This window comes from Spermophilus citellus, assembly GCF_964194105.1.
Source record: "Spermophilus citellus genome assembly, chromosome: 10".
Lineage (NCBI taxonomy): Eukaryota > Metazoa > Chordata > Mammalia > Rodentia > Sciuridae > Spermophilus > Spermophilus citellus.
Window position 1 is genome coordinate 132,745,698 of NC_138197.1, and position 17,343 is coordinate 132,763,040.

General features: G+C 61.8%; 1 protein-coding gene across 5 annotated transcripts in view; it reads left to right on the top strand.

The window, feature by feature from the left end:
- Nucleotides 1-2,226: 2,226 nt before the first annotated feature.
- Nucleotides 2,227-17,343, top strand: part of LOC308658900 (proline-rich protein 5) — a 114,606-nt gene continuing 99,489 nt past the window's right edge. For 3 of the 5 annotated variants that reach the window (XM_081311829.1, XM_081311830.1, XM_081311833.1), the window contains exon 1: nt 2,227-2,273. The gene's annotated coding sequence lies outside the window, so the exon portion shown is untranslated. The remainder of the gene's footprint in view (nt 2,274-17,343) is intronic. The other 2 variants (XM_081311836.1, XM_081311835.1) reach the window with 2 other exon arrangements.

Here is a 17,343-nt window from a genome sequence, read left to right on the forward strand (position 1 = left end):
AACACCAAATGCTTGTGAGGATGTGAGGAATTGGGCCACTCGCGCCCTGTGAGTCCCATGGAAAGTGGGGCCACTTCTAGGAAATCAGTGCTCCAGTTTCTTGAAAATCTAAACAAGCAACTATCATACGACCCAGAAATTACACTCCTGGGCATTTTTCCCGGACAAATGGAAACGTATGTTCACACGAAAAACCTATACAGTGTTTATAGCAGCTTTGTTTTTAACAGCCCCAAAGTGGAAACAACCCAGATGTCCTTCAACAAGCAAATGTTTAAACAAACTGGGCTACATCCATGCCACAGTCAACAACTCTCCAATACGAAGGATCAAACTATCCATACACCAAGCTGCTTGGGAGGATCTCCAGGAATGAGTGAAAAAAAACAACCCCCAAAGATGATGTCCTATATGGCTGCATTGACATGGCATTCTTAAAATGAGAAAAATAAAGAAATGGAGCACAGAGGAGTGGGTACCGGAGGTGGCAGGGAGGGAGGAAGAGCGTCACCCATGGGGCTTGGGGGGCAGTATTTGTGGTTACAGGATGCTCTACATGTTGTTGGTATTGATGTCAATATCCTGTGACCTCAGACATTTGCAAAACATTACCAATGGGGAAACTGGTGCAAGAGATTGTTCTGTATTATTTCTTGTAACTACAGGTCAATCTGCAATTATCCCCAAACACAAACTTTTCATTTTTTAAAAAGAAAAGGGTGGGTCCTTGTGGGCAAGTACCAAAGGCTAGATTGGAAGACCTCAAAGGTGCCTCTGAGGCTAGGATAACTTTTTGCACTTCTCTCTGGTACCTCAAGGACCCCACCCCAGGCTTCCTGTAGCACCCCTTCAGGCTCCATTGATCTAGACTAGGCACCTCCTGGTACTCTCAGCCCAAGGTTTGCTCCAGCTGACCCCTTGTCCAGATACCCTCTCCTCTCTCTGGGACTCCTAGCCTGCCCTTCACCCAGACTTGCTTATTCCCAGAGCACTCTGTGGACAATACTAACCCAGAGGGTACCTGGCTGGGCCACCCATTGCCTGGAGTGTGGTCACCAGGAAGGCTCATACCTCACCTGACCCATGCTAACACTGCTTCTGGGGTTGGGTGTCTTAGCTTCAAATGAGCACAGCAATGAGAGGGTTAATATGTTTTAGTACTGAACATGAATACAAATATTTGCACAATTATATTCTAAAAGTTGAAAGTAATCTTTGTACATGAAAACACATAATCATCAGTACCTTCACCACTGAACATCCCCACACAGGCGCCCTGGTCTCGGGCTGGGCTTCTCCGATTCATCCAGCATGGGGGGTCAGTTCTGCCAGGGAATTCCTGGTCCAGGAGCCACGGCCCCTCCCCCACCTCACCACATTACAATGGACAGACAAGAAAACAGGGGAACCTTTTCAAGATTCCTCGGGTGTGGGTACAGGGTGTGGGTTGTCAGATCCTAGATATGGGTGCTGGATGCAGGGTGCAGAGTTAAGGGTGTCAATATTTCCACCAGGGCAGTTCTCAAACTTCAGGATAAACGGAGCCCTCAGCCATTCAATAGGTCTGGGGGGGGGGGACCCGAGAATTTGCACTTCTAACCAGGGTGAGGCTGATGGGGCAGGGCACAGCCACCCTTTGAGAGCCACAGCCCTGGCCTATGTTCAAAATGGAGTTTTGTGTTTGCCCTATCTTCCCTCCGCCTGCTGGATGTTGGGACCTAGGACAAGGATTCGGTCTTGGGATTCTCCCTCCTGGCTCCAGCTCCTGGCTCCAGGCTCAGGCCTGGCTTGAGATGGGCGCTGGGGGGCCCTAGAGAACGACCTAGGGGTGGGTTCCGTCATTCCTGGACACAGAGCCTCAGACGCCCCGACAGCCTGCGCCACGCTAGACACCCGCTAGACACCCGGGGCCGGTGGATGTGTCCCCTTTCGATCTCCCCAGTCTTGCCGGGATGGGGGCGGGGCCTTAATGGGCTGGGGCGGGGCCTTTGATGCGTGGGCGTGGCCTTGATGGGCTGGGGCGGGGCCTCGGCAAGGCTGAGCTGCGGAGGACGAGTCTGGGGAGGGCTCTGGGCCGGGGCGGGCTCTAGGCAGGGGCGGGGCCTTGGCGGGGCGGGGCCTTGGCGGGGCGGGGCCTTGGCGGGGCGGGGCCTTGGCGGGGCGGGGCCTTGGCGGGGCGGGGCCTCGGCGGCCCCTCCCCCCGGCCCGGCTCAGCTCTGCGCCGTGGCGGCGGCGGCGGCGGCAGTGGCGGCGGCGGCGGCGCGGGGACCGAGGTGAGCGGCAGCGGGGCCGAGGCCGGTCCCGGAGGGTCCTGGGGGACTCGCGCGCCCCGCGGAGGGCGAGGGCCCGCGGGAGCGGTGTGCGTGCGAGTATCGCGCCGAGAACCGCCGCGGGGCGGGGTAGGGGTCGGGCGGGAGCTGCCGGCAGGCGCGGCCCCCGGTCCGGTGTCTCCGCGGACCTTGGAGCTCGGCCCCGACTCCCCGCCGCTTCTCTCTGTCTCTGAGCTTCTCGTGGTCTCTGCGGTGGGTCTCCGGGGCCGCGTCGAGACCCCTGTCCAGCCGCCTTGTCATCCGATCGCCCTGCCACTCCGCCCCTCGGCTCCGCGGCTTCCCCCTCCCTCGCCATTGCCCCCTAATAGAGCGAACAAAGATGGTCGAGGGAGGGGACCCGCCCCTTCAGAGCCCTGGACCGGCTCAGGCTGCAGCCGCCCTCTGGCCTCTGGCCTGGGCCTCCAGCCACCTTCCTGGCAGGGAGCTGGCCCTGCAGAGAGGATGGAGGCAGGTCTGAGTCGCCTGGCAGGTCCCCGGGCAGAGGCCTAGGGCTTAAGCACCTCAGGGTCTGTGTGGTCAGGACCAGGAGACCCCTCCTTACCCTGGGACAGGTGGGGACAGATGTGCCTGGCCAGGGGTCTGAGCCTCTGGCCGATTGGGATCTATCATTAGATCCTCTTGACATGAGCAGGCCTGATGCTTTCTAAGATTTTTTTCCACCAGAGCCAAGGTGAGGAAGAGGCTCTGGGCTAGGGGAGGGTCCCTGGCCTAAGAGTCATAGCACTTGGTCCCAGCCTTGACCACTGGGCCACTTCCCCATCTGTGGAGTGATGTCTGTGAGTGGCCCTGGGGACAGCATGGCATGACATCGCTGTGGAGTGGCTAGCTGTGCTCTTGCTGATAGCACAGCTCTAGTAAGTGCCCAGGATTCTAAAAGCCCGAGGCCCATTCCCAGGACTGGATCTTCCCTATGGCTCTGCACAGGGCCCGGCCCAGAAAATGCTTCTTGGGAGTGAGCTCTGGGCTCTCCAGGAGAGGACCACCTGATCGCCCTCCTTAATGACACTGCTTGATAAAATGGAGATTCCTGGGCCCCTGTCCTGAACAGCTGATGAGGGCAGCAGAAATCTGCATTTCACAAGTCCCTCGATCCCTTCTGAAGTGCACTCAGGGTGGGTGCCACTGGGTGGTCCAGTTGGATAAGAGGGACAAGGTCATCTACCTGCCTGTGGCTGGCAGGCATTGGGGCACACCCAGAAGGACCCACCCTAGGGGCCAGGGCTTTGCTGTGTCCCTGGCTGAGCTCTGGCCCCTCTCTGAGCTCACCTTTCCTCACCAGGCAGAGGTGAGGAACCTCCATTTTGACCTCCCAGGGGGTGGTTCCTGCTGGTGGCCTGGTGTTCCAAGCCCTTCGTTTAAATCATGGGGGTGGGGTTGCTGTGGAGCCAGGCCACCTGGGTCAGTGTGCTAGGTCCATCGCCCACCGACTGTGTGGCCCTAGGCAAGTCACTTTGCTTCTCTGTCCCTCAGTGTCCTCATCTGAAAACAGTCACCCTCCTCCACATTGGGGTAATAGGGCAGGTCCAACAGAGCGAGATGCCAGGCCCCTCAGGAGCACTGTGATGTGGGTGTGACAGTCCCAAGACGGTTGGCACTTCCGCGGGAGGCAGCTGTTGTGATGGTCTGGTGATGGGGAGGGTGTGTGGCTGGCCTCCTCTGCCGAGGGGAGGCTCCGGGCTGCAGCCCTTTTGTTTCTAATGGATGCTTAAAAGGCCTGGGGCTGGTGGAGCGGAGCTGCCTGGGGACACCGAGCTGTGGCTGGTGGCGTGGTGTGCTGCCAGCTTCCTGGCTCACGGCAGGCCTGGGGACAGGAACAGTTGCCCGCTCCCTCCCTTACCAAGACCTCCGGGCCTGGCAGATGGCAAGGCGGCCCCCAGTCACCTTGCAGGAGAGGGCCGGCCACAGATGCCATGTGGCTTCAGGGCGGGACAGGTCAGAGGGTAGCAACAGCAGCCCCAGGGTCAGACAGCAGGGTCAGGCGTCCTACCCCTGAAGCCCAGGCCAGCCCCAGGGGTCCTGTGTCCAGCATGACTGGCCATTTCCCAGGTTGGAGATGGGATGTGAATGAGAAGCTTGGGCCACTGTGACAGGGTTTGGTGGAGCAAGGAGGTGGCTTCCTAGTGACAATACAACATCCCCTTTTTCTTGTGGCCATGCCCCTCTTGGTGGAGGAGCAGCTGGTGGGATAGTGAGGGGGCACTTTTTCTTTCCAGAGGGGTCTCGCTGGGTTGCCCAGGCTGGCCTCAGGCTCGTGGGCTGAAGCCATTCTCCTGCCTCAGCCTCCCGGGAGTGGGGAGGGGGCCGGTGTGCACTGTGCCTGCTGGCCCGGGTCTCTGAACTCTGTGGAGAGCTTATTTCTTGGTGACTTTGGAAATCCCAATCCTTGGAGAACTTCTGGCCTCAGACTCTCAGCCAGTTGGCCCAGAGCAGGAAGCTTTGGGAGCTGGGGAGGGACAAGTGTGCCATACAGAGTCCAGCCCACCTGCCCTGGGAGGCCACTGTCCTCTCCTGCAGAGAGTTGGGACAGACAGCCCTGGTGATTGAGGGTGCAAGTCCTGAGGCCACCCAAGTTTGAGTGCACCCCGCCTCTTCTGCTGTGTGGCCTTGACAAGATCCCCATCCTCTGCCTTTTTTCCTGTCTACAAAATGATGACGGTGGCAGCAGCTCTCATAGGGTTGTCACGAGAATCAGGTGGTACCATGTCAGGTGCTGGGACAGCCCTGGCAGGAGCGTCCTGTTCATGAAGCAGTGAGGTGGTGCCCCGTCTGGAGTGGCACAGAGCTGCAGCAGTGTTGAGTCTTGTGCCCAGCACAGTGGCACACACCCGTAACCCCAGCTACTGGGGGGGGGTGGTGAGGCAGCGGGATGGCAGATTCAAGGCCAGCTGAGCAACATGGTGAGACCCTATCTCAAAATAAAATAGAAAGAGCATGTTGCTGGGTTGGGGTCAGTGTCGGTCCCCGCCTCTGCGCAGCAGGCCTCAGGGCACAGGGCAGCCTCCATGGATGCCCGGCTCTGCACCTCACCCCAGAGCGGTGGGGACAGAGGAGGAGTGTGCTCTTGTGTCCTGAGGCTCTCTACACCCTGGGGCATGCAGGAGGGCACAGGACATGTCCCTTTGTAAAAGACAGTCACGCAGCACAGAGGGCATCCGCTCACTTCTGACCCCACAGCGTGGGCTCCCCCTGGAGGTGGGGGTTGCTATCTGCTGGACACCCGGCGTGCGCCAGGCCTGGAGGCTTCCCGGGATTCCGTCTGGCTCCAGCTGGCCAGCCCAGGGGGTGCTTATGGACATGCCCCATAAACAGAGGGGAAGACCGAGGCCCAGAGAGACCAAGTGGCTGCATGGAGATAAGCAAGAGCAAGGGCTGGGCTTGCACTTGGGTGTCCCTGGCACCAGGTGTGCAAATAGCCACTGTCCCCCCACCAGAGGCAAGCTGGAGGGCGAGGACACATGCTAAGAAGCCATCATTCAGGGCACCCCTGGGCTCCTCAGAGGCCAGTGTAAGCCTGCTCATTTTCTGGAAGGTTCTTCAGGCTGTGCCTGCATGCTATCAGCTGGCTGGCTAAGGACATTATCAGTTTGCAAAGGTAGTTTCTCCAGAATAATCTGTCCAACCGCCCTGGTACCCACAGAAGAACCCAGGCCCGAGATGCGGGGCAAGAGTGGGCCCAGCCCTGGAGCAAGGCCCCGTTCAGTACTGTGAGACCAGAGTTCCAGTCCCCACCGGGGAGCTCACCGCCACACGGCGCTCTAGGGCATGGGCAGGTGGTGGCGATGGTCCCTGCACCGCAGACACCACGTGGAAGAAGGGGGCAGAGCTCCGCTGTGCCCCACTGGGTCGGAGGCCCCGTGGGCAGCAGAGTGGCCCTCACATCCGTCCCAGCAGCTGCCCATCTTGTCCCCCTCAGACCAGACCTGAGAGTGAGGGGGAGACCACTCTAGGCAAGCAGGGCGCACAGTAGGTGCTCAGTGAATCCTGGGGGACCCATCCTGTTTCTAGGAGAAAGGAATGGTAAAGCCACTGTGGCTGTGTTGTGTGACGCCTGGGGAGGACCCCAGGCTCGGGGGCCGCCAGTGGCCTCGCTCCCTGGACAGTGGCATTTCTGTTATCCCTTTGCAGCCTCTCAGTGAGCACGTGCTGAGGGGGGCTGTCTCTGCCTGGGGTCACCACCTCCCCGTGACACCACGGCTGTGACAAGGTGGCTGCTGCTTTCACTGTGGCGCGAGCATCTCCCTGGCAGCCTGCGGGCTCCTAAAACATGGTGATCCTAAATCGCAGCTGTGCAGTACCCTGTCCTGTCGCCATGTCCCCGGACGTGCCCCTCTGGAGGGCTCCTAGGTGGACAGTGGAACGCTGTGTCACCTCGGCAGGGCCCGCCACTGCCTCTCACCTTCTGCTCTGCCGTCAGACAGGAGCACGGACGTGGCATTCCAGGCCCTGGGAGGCTCAGCGAGGGCCTGGGATGTAGGCACCGGGCACGTGGCAGATGGCTTCTGGCCCTTGTTCTGGTGGGGCTGTGGCTGCTGTTGTGTGGTCACCATTACTTGAGCCCCGTCCCCCCAGCTGAAGTGTGGGGTTCTGCAAGCAGCCAGCAGACTGTGTGTCCCCAAGTCCTGCCCCTGGACCTGACTTCTACGCTCCGTGTCCCCTACCCTGAACAGCCCTGGTGAGGGTGCTGGGGACACTCTTATTATCAGCCTCACTTGGCCCAGGAATGGGGCCCTTAGCTCCATCATAGAGCCAGGCTCCAAGGGGGCAGGGGCCTGCCCAGGGTCACACAGAGGAGATAGGCAAGGGATGGGCTTGCGCCTGGGTCTCCTGGCTTCCTGGGGGAGGGAGGACGGGGACAGCAGGCCAGGGGCAGAGGCTGGAGTCTTGGGGATGCAGAGGAGTGGGGCTCTCCATCCACGGGCACAGGTACGGGGGCTCCAGGGGGGCTGCCGAGCTGACCTGAAGTCACTGGGTAGGACTAGGTGGCCTGGTCCTGGTCCCCGGGCCTCCCCGTATGTCCTTCCATGCAGACAGGAAGGGGTGCTCCGTGGGCTGGACTGCAGGCTCCTCTCTGGGGACTGCTCCGTGAGCAGCAATAAAATATTTACCAGGAGCTCGGGCGGCTGGGCTTCCCTGCCCAGGACACAGCTGGGGGCGGCTGCCACCCTGGGCCTGTGGCCTCGCTGAGTTCTGCTGAGTCACAGGGTGCCCCAGGAGCCACCTGCCCCTCTCCTGGCCCCTCTGCCCCTTGGCCACGTGGAAGCCACATAATGTGTAAGCCATTGGCTTCCACAAGGCCAGGTGGCCTCAGACCTCACCAGGGGACAGTGCAGCCTTGCCCAGGGTGCAGGGAGGAGACGTGGGGGCCTTGCTGCACCCCTACAGCATCCCACCCCTGAGTCCTCTGGACACCCCACGAGGTAAGTCCGGGTACGTCTCTGTCCAGTGGTGGGGACACCGAGGCTCCTGTGGGGTGCTGGGTGTCCAGGTCTCGGGGCTGTCAGTGGCCATGTGGAGATTTGAGGGGTGTCCGTCTGACCAAGGCCTGTCCCTTGGGAGCCCACCCGGTTCTAGCCCAGAGTCAGGACCAGCTGCCCGCCGCCCTGGCGTGACATTGCTGTGGCTCGAGGTTGTGCTTTTGATTTTTAGAGTAGCACCAACACCAGCAGATGGCTCCTACCCACGCTGCGCTGGGGAGAGCAGCAGGGCTCGGGGCCTTCGTCATTCATAACACACATTCTGGGTGCCCTGGCCACGGGCCAGCGCTCCAGGGCCTGGGGAGCGGTGAGGGAGCTTATGCCATGCAGAGCACGGGGAGCCCCCAGAACACGAGAGGGGTACGTTCAGCCATTGGGCCTGCATACTCTCTGTGTGACCTCAGGCAGGTTGCTGTGCCTCTCTGAGCTTACTCTCAGATTCGTGGCTGGGGAATGAACTCTGCTTCTTGAGCTCCGTCCTGTCCTCACATCCTGATGCTTGGCAGGCACACATTGGCCTTGGAACTGGCTCTGGTTTCCAGAGTGGCAGCAGCCCTTCTTGTTGGTCCCCCCAGAAATAACCAGGAGCCAGTGCCTGAGGGCCTGGAGACCATCTTGGCTCCAGTGGAAGTTTTTCCTAAGGTGCTCGGGGTTCTGAGGGGAAGCTCAGGTCCCTGGAGCCACCGGCACAGTGGGCATGGGCAGGAGAAAGAGCTGGCCACACACCAGCACCAGTGGAACCCTGTGGGTGGCCCGTCATTTCCAAGTCCCCACTGGGGCCAGGCCCACATCTAGGCCCTGGTGCCCCAGAGCACACAGGCCTTCCAGCCCCGACCGCCCCGGCCGCCCCCAGGCCTCTCTCCTGGTGCCGGCCAGCTCCATCGCTGCGACAAAATGCCAGGGCAAACCGGCCTGAAGGAGGAGAGACCTGCCTGGCTCTGGCTTCAGAGGGGGCAGTCCCTGGCTGGCCCCGCGGCTGTGGCGCCAAGGTGAGGCAGAGCATCTTGACGGCAGGAGGCCGCTCACCTAGTGGTGACCAAGCAGCAAAGAGAGAGGGGAAGTGGCCAGGCACACGCATGTGGGTGCCCCAGCTGCTCCTGGACGGAGGAGATGCCGCTCCTCTTCCTCCTGCCCCGTCTGCAGATGGCGGTGACAGTCCCCTCCCAGCTCCGGGTGGGGCTGGTGTGACAGGAGCCTGAGCTGAGAGCTCCGAGCCCCTGGAGCTGCACAGGCCTTGCAACCAGGTTCTAGGAACCCTGGGGGCTTGGTGAGCAGGTGAGCGGAGCGGCCTTCCAGAGAGTCCAGCAGGTGTCAGCGCAGCCCAGCTCTGGGAGCCAGGCCAGCTGGAGAAGACCAGCCTCTGAGCCCAGAGGACACTGCTGTGTGGAGCCCTTTTGGACTGAGTGGCCGGGACAGCGAGGCCCCCGAGGGACCAAGTGGGAGCAGACCGGGTCAGCTGCCCTCCTCAGAGGCCCTCGGCTCCAGAGCATGGAGGTGGGAGCCTGGGGGAGCCCCCTGTGCAGGGGCCGCCAAGGCCAGGGTGAGGACCAGCAAGGGGACAGAGCTAGGAGACGGTACAGAGGGACAGCACAGCCTGGCCCTTGGATTGACCTGCTCCCCCCAGCTGAGGTGTCCTCTGCCCCCCGGAGTCACAGAGCGGCATGGCCAGGACAGCGAGGCATCCTCTGCTGTCCCTGGAGGTAGGACAGGAGCCAGCCCAACCAAGGGACGAGCCCTCCGTGAAGGAGGTCAAGGTCAGTGGCATTTCCCTGGTCTGCTGGCCCTGAGGCCAAGAGGTCCCTCCCTGGAGGTTGTGGGGAGGGGAAGGGCTCTGTCCCCAGCTCAGACGTCCCCTCCTGGCACGGGAGGTGCTGAGGGCGCCCTGTCGGCAGAGGGCAGGTGAACGTGAGGGGAAGAAGGAGGACCGGGCCGCCAGGCCCACGAGGGCCCCCGTCCTTCCCCACGGGTCCCGCCGGCCTCCATGTGCCCACGGACCAGGTGCGGACCCCTCTGCCCTCCCCACTGAGCTGTTGTGAAAGCCCAGGAAGGGCCACTGTCGTGATGAGGTGGGATCTGAATCCAGCGCCTAGCTCAGGGCGGGCAGGTGTCGGGCACAGGAGGACAGGCAGAGTGCCGGTGCCCACTGCACGTTGTGCTGCCCGCTGCCCACCTCTCGGTGAGGGGCTGCCGACGGCCCCACCAGGAATCCTGCGAGCATGAGCTCGGTGTGGCTGGGAGCAAGCAGCCTGGAGCCCGACTGACAGCGGGAGCCAGCTGGGGAGGGACAGCTCCTCTCTGCAGAGTCCCCGGGGCCTCTCTGAGCCTCCCCAGCCGTGTGCCCACCGTGGGTGGCTGGGAGTGTTGCTTCCAAATTCTGCTGTGTGCACGTATACAGGAGGCTTCAGTGGATCAGATCCCCCGAGCAGGGTGTCGCAGGATGAACAGGAGTTGACCAGTCGATAGGCTTCGGGCAGGGTCATTCCAGGCAGGGGAAGGGCAAGCATGTGGACGTGGACTGGGCCCGGCCTCCAGGGACAGTGCCTCTCACCAGGAAGTCTTCCTCGGCTTCCATTCATTCTGGTGGCCTTAGGGGGCTCCTGGTTCCCCTTCCTCTCCCCTTAGGCACCCTGGGAGCTGACGGCTTGGGCTTCCTGCAAGGGGCTGGGTGCTCCCATTCATACGGCCACTGCTGGCCCCATCTCTGCGGCGAAGCCCGGGAGAGCCTCTTCCTGTCACCTGCCCCTGAGTCTAGGGAGACCCCTGTGGGCTGGAACAGAGGCCGGGAGCAGAAGTGACTGCTCGGGCCCCACCCCTGCACCTGCGCCTGCGCCAGGCCTCGGGGACACAAAACAGTCATTGCCAGAACTAGCACTGAGAAGCCCCTCGGAGGTGGCTGAGCAAAGCCAACTCCCATGCCCAGCACCCCCGGGGAGGGCAGGTGCTGTGTCCACTCACCAGCTCCTGCTGCAGGTGACCTGTGGGTCACCTCAGGCACCTGTGGCCTCAGGGGCCCCTGCCGGTGGGTGGGCCCAGCCAGCCTCAGGTCCTGCCCCTGCGGGCAGTCGCCCCACCCCTGCCTTCCAGGGCCGTGTTCTCCCAGCCTCAGTCCCTCCACCTGGGAGATGGGCGCCTTGCTCAAGGACCACTGGGAGCGGAGTGGGCCTCCGGGTCTGGATGGGGCGCTGGCCACCTGCTGCTGAGCTCATCTCCAAGTGAAGAGGGCTTGTCTGTCCTTGGTCAGAGCCGTAGCTCAGGACTATGCTGGTCCTCTGCATCCCCCTGTCATCTGCTCCGACCACAGTGGCTGGTGGGATCCTCACAGCCACACTCAGCAGTGGGGCGAAGGGTCAGGCTGATGGGGTGCAGGAGCCCAGGTTGGAGGCAGGCTGGGCAGGGCTGGCTTCTCAGCTGGGACCCCAGAACTTCAGGCCACGTCCCCAGGAGAGGGTCCCGATGGCCCTCTATGCCGCCCGCGGAGGTGTGTCATCACCCCGGGGGGGGGGGGCGGTGCTCTCTGGCAACAGCAGCGCCAGGTGGGAGACAGCGGGGTGGGCGTTCCTCCAGGATCAGTCCTTCCGCGAGCCTGGCTGGCCGCCCCTGTGCTGCCCCATGCCTTCCCTCACCTGAGTGCCCAGCGCCCTCGGCTCCAACCCAGGCCAGCTCTCAAGTGCAGGGGTCCACTCCAGCCATGGGCCTCCCCTAAGCTGGGCAGGTCGGGGGTTCACAGCTGCAGACGGGGTACTGCTGGTGGGGGTGTCAGGAGGCCGGAGGGTCACTTCCCACCTTCGCCTGTGTGACGTGACGCTCTGAGTTTCAGCCTCCTCCTCCCTCTCCAGTCCCCTCCGTGTCCTCGCCTTGCTACCCTCTGTCCCTGGGAAGGGGCTCCCTGTGCCACAGCCCTGGGCCCGGGCTGGGCTTGGCTGGCGCTCGTGGAGGAGAAGTGCTTACTGAGGCTGGGGGCGGAGGCGGCCGAGACAGTGCTTGGCCTGTGGCTTGGTCACAGCCAGGCTTGGGTCCTGGCACCTGTCACTTACCCCCCTGCATCAGGACCAGGTCACCTTCTCCTCTGAGTCTTGGTTTCCTTGTCAGAAAAACGTGGGTGGAATCTGGGGCAGAGAGGTGGTGCCCGCGCCAGCCCTGCTGGGCCTCGGGAGCGTCCCATCTCCTGTGCCTGGACAGGCCGGCCCTGGGTGGCCCCACATGTCCCACCCCTGCGCACAGGTCTCCACGTCTTGAAATGGACAGCAAGTGGTCATCGTGACCAGACAATCCCCAGCGGCCTCTGGGCCTGGCTATCTGAAGGGGAGGAGAAGGCATCAGAGGTGTAGCAGGGACAAGTGTGTCCTGACGCGGGGACACTACCTATGTTGCTGGGCCGTTTACGCAAACTGCAGGACACCCAGGGAGAGACAAGGACGTGGGCCAGGGACTCAGGCCCAGGCCGTGGGAGCCGCCCTCCTCCCGGCTCTTCCTTGGCTTGGCACAGGAGGTAGCTTCCTGGGGCTGGCAGGCCCCATGCCAGGGCCCCGTCCCCGAGCACCAGCCTTTCTCCTGGAGGGGCACCATGATAAGGCCACGCCCCGAAGCCCCTGCACAGGCGCCGACTTCCATCCTGCCTGGTTGTGTTTGGATTCCCAGCTGCAGTTCTTGGGGACTTGGCCCTGGTACTTGGGCCACTGCGGTCTCCATGCCTCATGGGGACTGTTTCCGGCAGTGCTGTCTGGGGGAATCCTGGTCCCTGGCAGGCACTCCTTCCAGGATTCCATTTTTATGTGTGTGTTGGTGCTGGGGGTCAAACCCTGCCTCGGGTGCGCTCCGCCCAGCCCAGGGGCTTTTGGTCATGGCTCTGCTCGGCAGCCTAGGGTAAGCACCAGGAGCCACCCTGTGTCAGTTGGTTTAGGCTCTGCAGACCCTGGATCATTGTGACCTGTGGCCACAGCTTCCGGGCACAGTCCCCACTTCTTTCTGGGCCAGCAGTGGGTTCCTCTCAGGCTGCACTGACGGAGGCCCGTGATCTGCGCAGAGCTGGGCGAGCCAGTGCCCCCTGCCCCGCGCCATCTGAGAGGCCTGCTCTTTCACTACACGCAGCAGGTTCTCAGTTGGCAAGGTTTTCCTGCAGCTTAGCTATTACAGAGTGCAGCCAGCGGGCCCCGAGTTAACAACATGCACCCTGCCCCAGCACGGGAGAGGAAGGGCAGGCTCTAGGTGGACTGCGGCTGGAACCAGCTCCTCGGAGGGGAGCCCTGCTCTGCTCATCTGAAATGGGCAGAAGCAGCAGGGTCTACCCGGCGGGGCTGCTGCAAGGGCGCAGGAAGGTTCATTTACCCAGGCACCGAGATGGAGCCTCCACCCCTGCGTCTGCATGACGCAGGCTCACGGCACACTTGGTATTGTGGTGTTAGATCACGTACGCTGTAGGCATCCTGGGATGTATTAGCCTCGTAGATAATATTAGCCTGCATCATGACGTTGGTATAGTCTTTTTTCGTGTATGTGCGGGGTGGATACCAGGGATTGAACTCAGGGGCACTCAACCACTGAGCCACGTCCCCAGCCCTATGTTGTATCTTATTTAGAGACAGGGTCTTACTTAGTTGCTTAGTGCCTCACTGTTGCTGAGGCTGGCTTTGAACTCGAGATCCTCCAGTCTCAGCCTCCTGAGCCGCTAGGATTACAGGTGTGCGCCATTGTGCCCAGCGACATTGGTTTAGTCTTAACAGGGATATTGCTCTGACCCACTTTCTTACAAGCTGGTGGTCATTTCCTATTTGGCACTCCCAGGAGGTAGGAGTTTTCAGGCTAGCCGATTCTCTTGATTTTCGCCCCCAGGACTGGGGATTGAACCCAGGGTTGCTCTACCACTGATCTTCTAGTTTTTATTTTCAGACAGGGTCTTGCTAAGTCATCCAGGCTGGCCTGGAGCTTGTGATCCTCCTGCCTCAGCTTCCTGAGCATCTGGGATCACAGGTGGGGGCCACTGGCTGGCTCTCCTGATCTTCCCAAGACCAACACTGTATAAGATGCTGTATAAGAACGGCCCTCCTGTTGCGTCTTCCCAGGTCTGTCCAGAGCCTGGCCTGTGGGTCATCTCTGCAGTGGCGGGAACCCAGCACCCTCCTTCACCGACAGCCTGTGACTCATCCCACATCTGCAGATCTTCCACCCCTTATCAGAAACCCTGATGTGCTCTGGAATTCCTGTTGGATTTTTGAGTAATAATGCAGGGCCTGTCCCTTGGTGTACCCTTCAGGCATCTGGCAGCATGTGACAGTCATTCCCAGAGAAGTTCCAGCACAGAGAAGTGGGGTAAACAAAGACTCTCAGAGCTGGCTCCAGGTCTGGGTGTGTCTTGGGACTGAGCTCAGACCCCTGGATTTGTCACCCTGGGGTCATGGTGACCAGGACAGCAACCCTGCAGGGGAAGGTGGGGACATAAGCTTTTCCTGGAGTTTTGCTCCAGGAGGGGACAGGAGAAGGTGGCTCTGTTCCAGTGGGTGAGGGGTGAGGCTAAGGGTGGGGGCAGGGAAGCAGGCAGGGAGAAAAATGTGCAGGTGGCAGGAGGAGCCCAGCTGGCCAGGGTGGAAGGGAGGCTGGAGGCAGCTGGGGCACAGGAAGGGCCCTGCAGGGGCAGGTGGGTGGGTGGGGAGCTGTGGCCTGTGCACCTCCCTCCTCTGCACACAAGCCGCATGGCACCCAGTCCAAGGGGGGAGGCAAGCACAGTCCCAAGGCCCTACCACCAGTGGAGGGAGGGAGGAGGCAGGCGGGGGGGAGGGCTGCCTCCCCATTGGAGGCCCAGGGCAAGTTGACACCTGGGCATGGGGGACCAGAGGCCACCCTGGAAGGGTAGGTAGGCTAGTTTGTGACACCGGAGTTAAAAGACAAAATTTCAACACGTCTGAGGACCTTAACTGGTCTTTCTTCGGGGTCTAGGATCTGGCAGCACTGCATTCCATCATATGGAGTCCCCGCTGGGCCGCGCTGGGCACAGAAGGTGGCGGTGCCCACAGAGGGCCCAGGGAAGCAGGAGCAGGGACAGAAAGAGGGTTGACTGTTCTTGTGGAGCCTGGGACAGGGGGGACTTCCTCATCCTGCGGCTGGAATGGCTCGTTGGGGGTTGGCTCTTGCCTCTGTCTCTGCTGAGCTCAGGTGAACAGCTCTCAGCTGGGAGCCTGGGTGGCCTGGAACTTCAGCTCCAGTGACTCCGTTTGGCTCTCTCTGGTGCCTGGTGCAGGAGCTCCGTCCAGAGGCCTCTTGAATGTCTTCTGAGGAGGGAGCACCCACCCCTGAACACAGGCACACCTGGCCGGCACCTGGGCGGGGTTTCCTGGACCCCCATTCTGTAGACTGGGAGACCGCAGCACGTGACACAGAAGTCGTCAGCCCACGCAGGCGGTGCCCGAGTGGTGAGGTCCCACACACTCTCACTGCCCTCTATCACGATTGCCCTGAAGGGCTGATCGCCCGCTGGAGGAAGAGCAGGCAAGGGTGTGGGCAGGACAGGGCCTGGGCAAAGCCTGGCGGGAAGCAGGTGGAGAGTGAGGGGGCAGCAGGGCCTGGAGGTCAGAGGCAGAGGACAGAACGGGAGGCTGTGCCCAGGCTGCAGAGGGGCTGGGACGCCAATTTGGAAACAGAGCCAACGCTCAGGCAGAGGACCTGGCCCAGAGCCCGCGAGTAGATAGGGCAGGGCCACTCTGGATCCACGCGAAGGTGGACGCCAGCAGGAGCCAGGGAGGCTGGGTTGGGAGGGTCCTGAGCCCAGGGCCTGCAGGATGGAGGGGGCAGGAGGCTGCAGATACCCAGGGAAAGCGCAGCAGAGTCCAAGCCCGGCCATCTCTGCCCAGGTCTCAGGCATGCAAGGCCTGGGCCACCGTCAGGACTTGGGTGGACACCTGACCATCTGGGAGGCTGGAACTGGGACTCTGAAGCCAGTCCTGACTCTGCCTCTCCCCAGCCTGTGACTCTGCAAGTGACCTCAGGATTGAGACCCTCAGCGTCTGCCTCAGTGGCTTGGGGCTGAGACTGCGGCCTGGGCTGGGCAGAGGTGGGACCTCAGTGAGGGGCACACTGGGGTCGCTCCTCCCACCCCATGGGGGCTGGGCCCAGCCAGCCCCACCCCCACCTGCCAGCCCCTCCAGGGAACCCCACTGCAGCTCTTGCTCACTCCACACCTGCTGGGGACTCCAGGCCCTCCCCCACCCTGTGACATGGCCCGCTCTCTTCGCCAGGGGCCTGGCATGCTAAATGGCATCTTGGGGAGCTTCCATATGGGGATCGGCAGGGCCAAATGACCCAAGAGCAGCCCCACAACAACCTTGACCTTAATCTACGAGAGCGCGCCAGACCTTGCATGGCTGTTGTTCTTGGGTTCCTGGTGGGCACGGCAATGCCTGTCGAGGGCTGTGTGGAATGTAATGAAAAATCACCAAGAGAAAGACTTAAGGCCCGATCCCACACCAACCGGGCGCACGGGTGGCCGGCTCCTCGTCCGGGGGCAGCGCCAGCCTGGGCTCTGGCTTCCTAAGCAGTGTCCTTCTTTCCAAGGATTCTTCTGTGAAAGGCTGCGGGCAGGGAAGGTGGCCTGGGGACTTAGGGCAGGAAGGCAGGCCCGCGTCCCGCCAGCCCTGCGCCTGCCCAGTGCAGCTTTGCCCCACGTGTCTGCCCAGTGGGCATGGGAACGGGCCTGGCTGGGCGCAGGGACACATGAGATCCCAGGGACTCCAGAGGCCAGGCAGGAGGACTGCAAGTTCGAGGCCAGCCTGGGTAAGTCAGTGAGACCCTGTCTCAAAACACCAATAGAGAGGGCTGGGGCTGGGCTCAGTGTTGAGTTCCCTGGTCCACCCCCAGCACTGCAGACCAGGAATGGGGCCGCTGCTGCTGGAGGAGTCCAGGCCAGGAGGGGGCCCTGTGTGCGAGCTGGCCGGTGTTCAGAGCTAAGGTGGCAGGGTGAGCGCCCGCTGCCCGGAGCTGTGCTTCCCTGCCGCAGAATGCAGGGGTGGGGACGCGAGGGGTCTCCAGTGTGTGGCGTGTTGGGTGGCTGCAGGTTTCCTGGGGCCACAGCCAGGCCGGGGCGTGCAGCCCTTGTTGGAGGAAAGCAATATGCTTGCCTCCTAGGACACGGACAGGAGCTCGCCTTCTCACACTGCGGAGGTGGGAGTCAGAAAGCGAGGTGCTGGCAGAGCCAGGGCCCTTCCTCCCCTCCTCCGCCCCAGGCTGCGCTCCTTGGTGTCCTGTGGCTGGTCACTGTGACTCTCACATGTCCACCCCCATCATCACGAGGCCTGACCTTTGGTCTCTGCATCTCCGTGCCTTTCTTATAAGGACATCGGTCACTGTGTTAGGACCTGCCTCACTCCAGCATGACCTCATCTTAGCCTAAGGACATCTGCAGAGACCCTACATCCCAATAAAGTCACATGCTCAAGCCCCAGAGGGTAGGACTTCAACAGTTCAACCCACTGCAGGGCAGAGGTCTGAGCCCAAGTTTCAGCCGCCAGGTGGGCCATTTTGTCTGGATTCGGCCTGGGGTGCCAGGCCAGCTG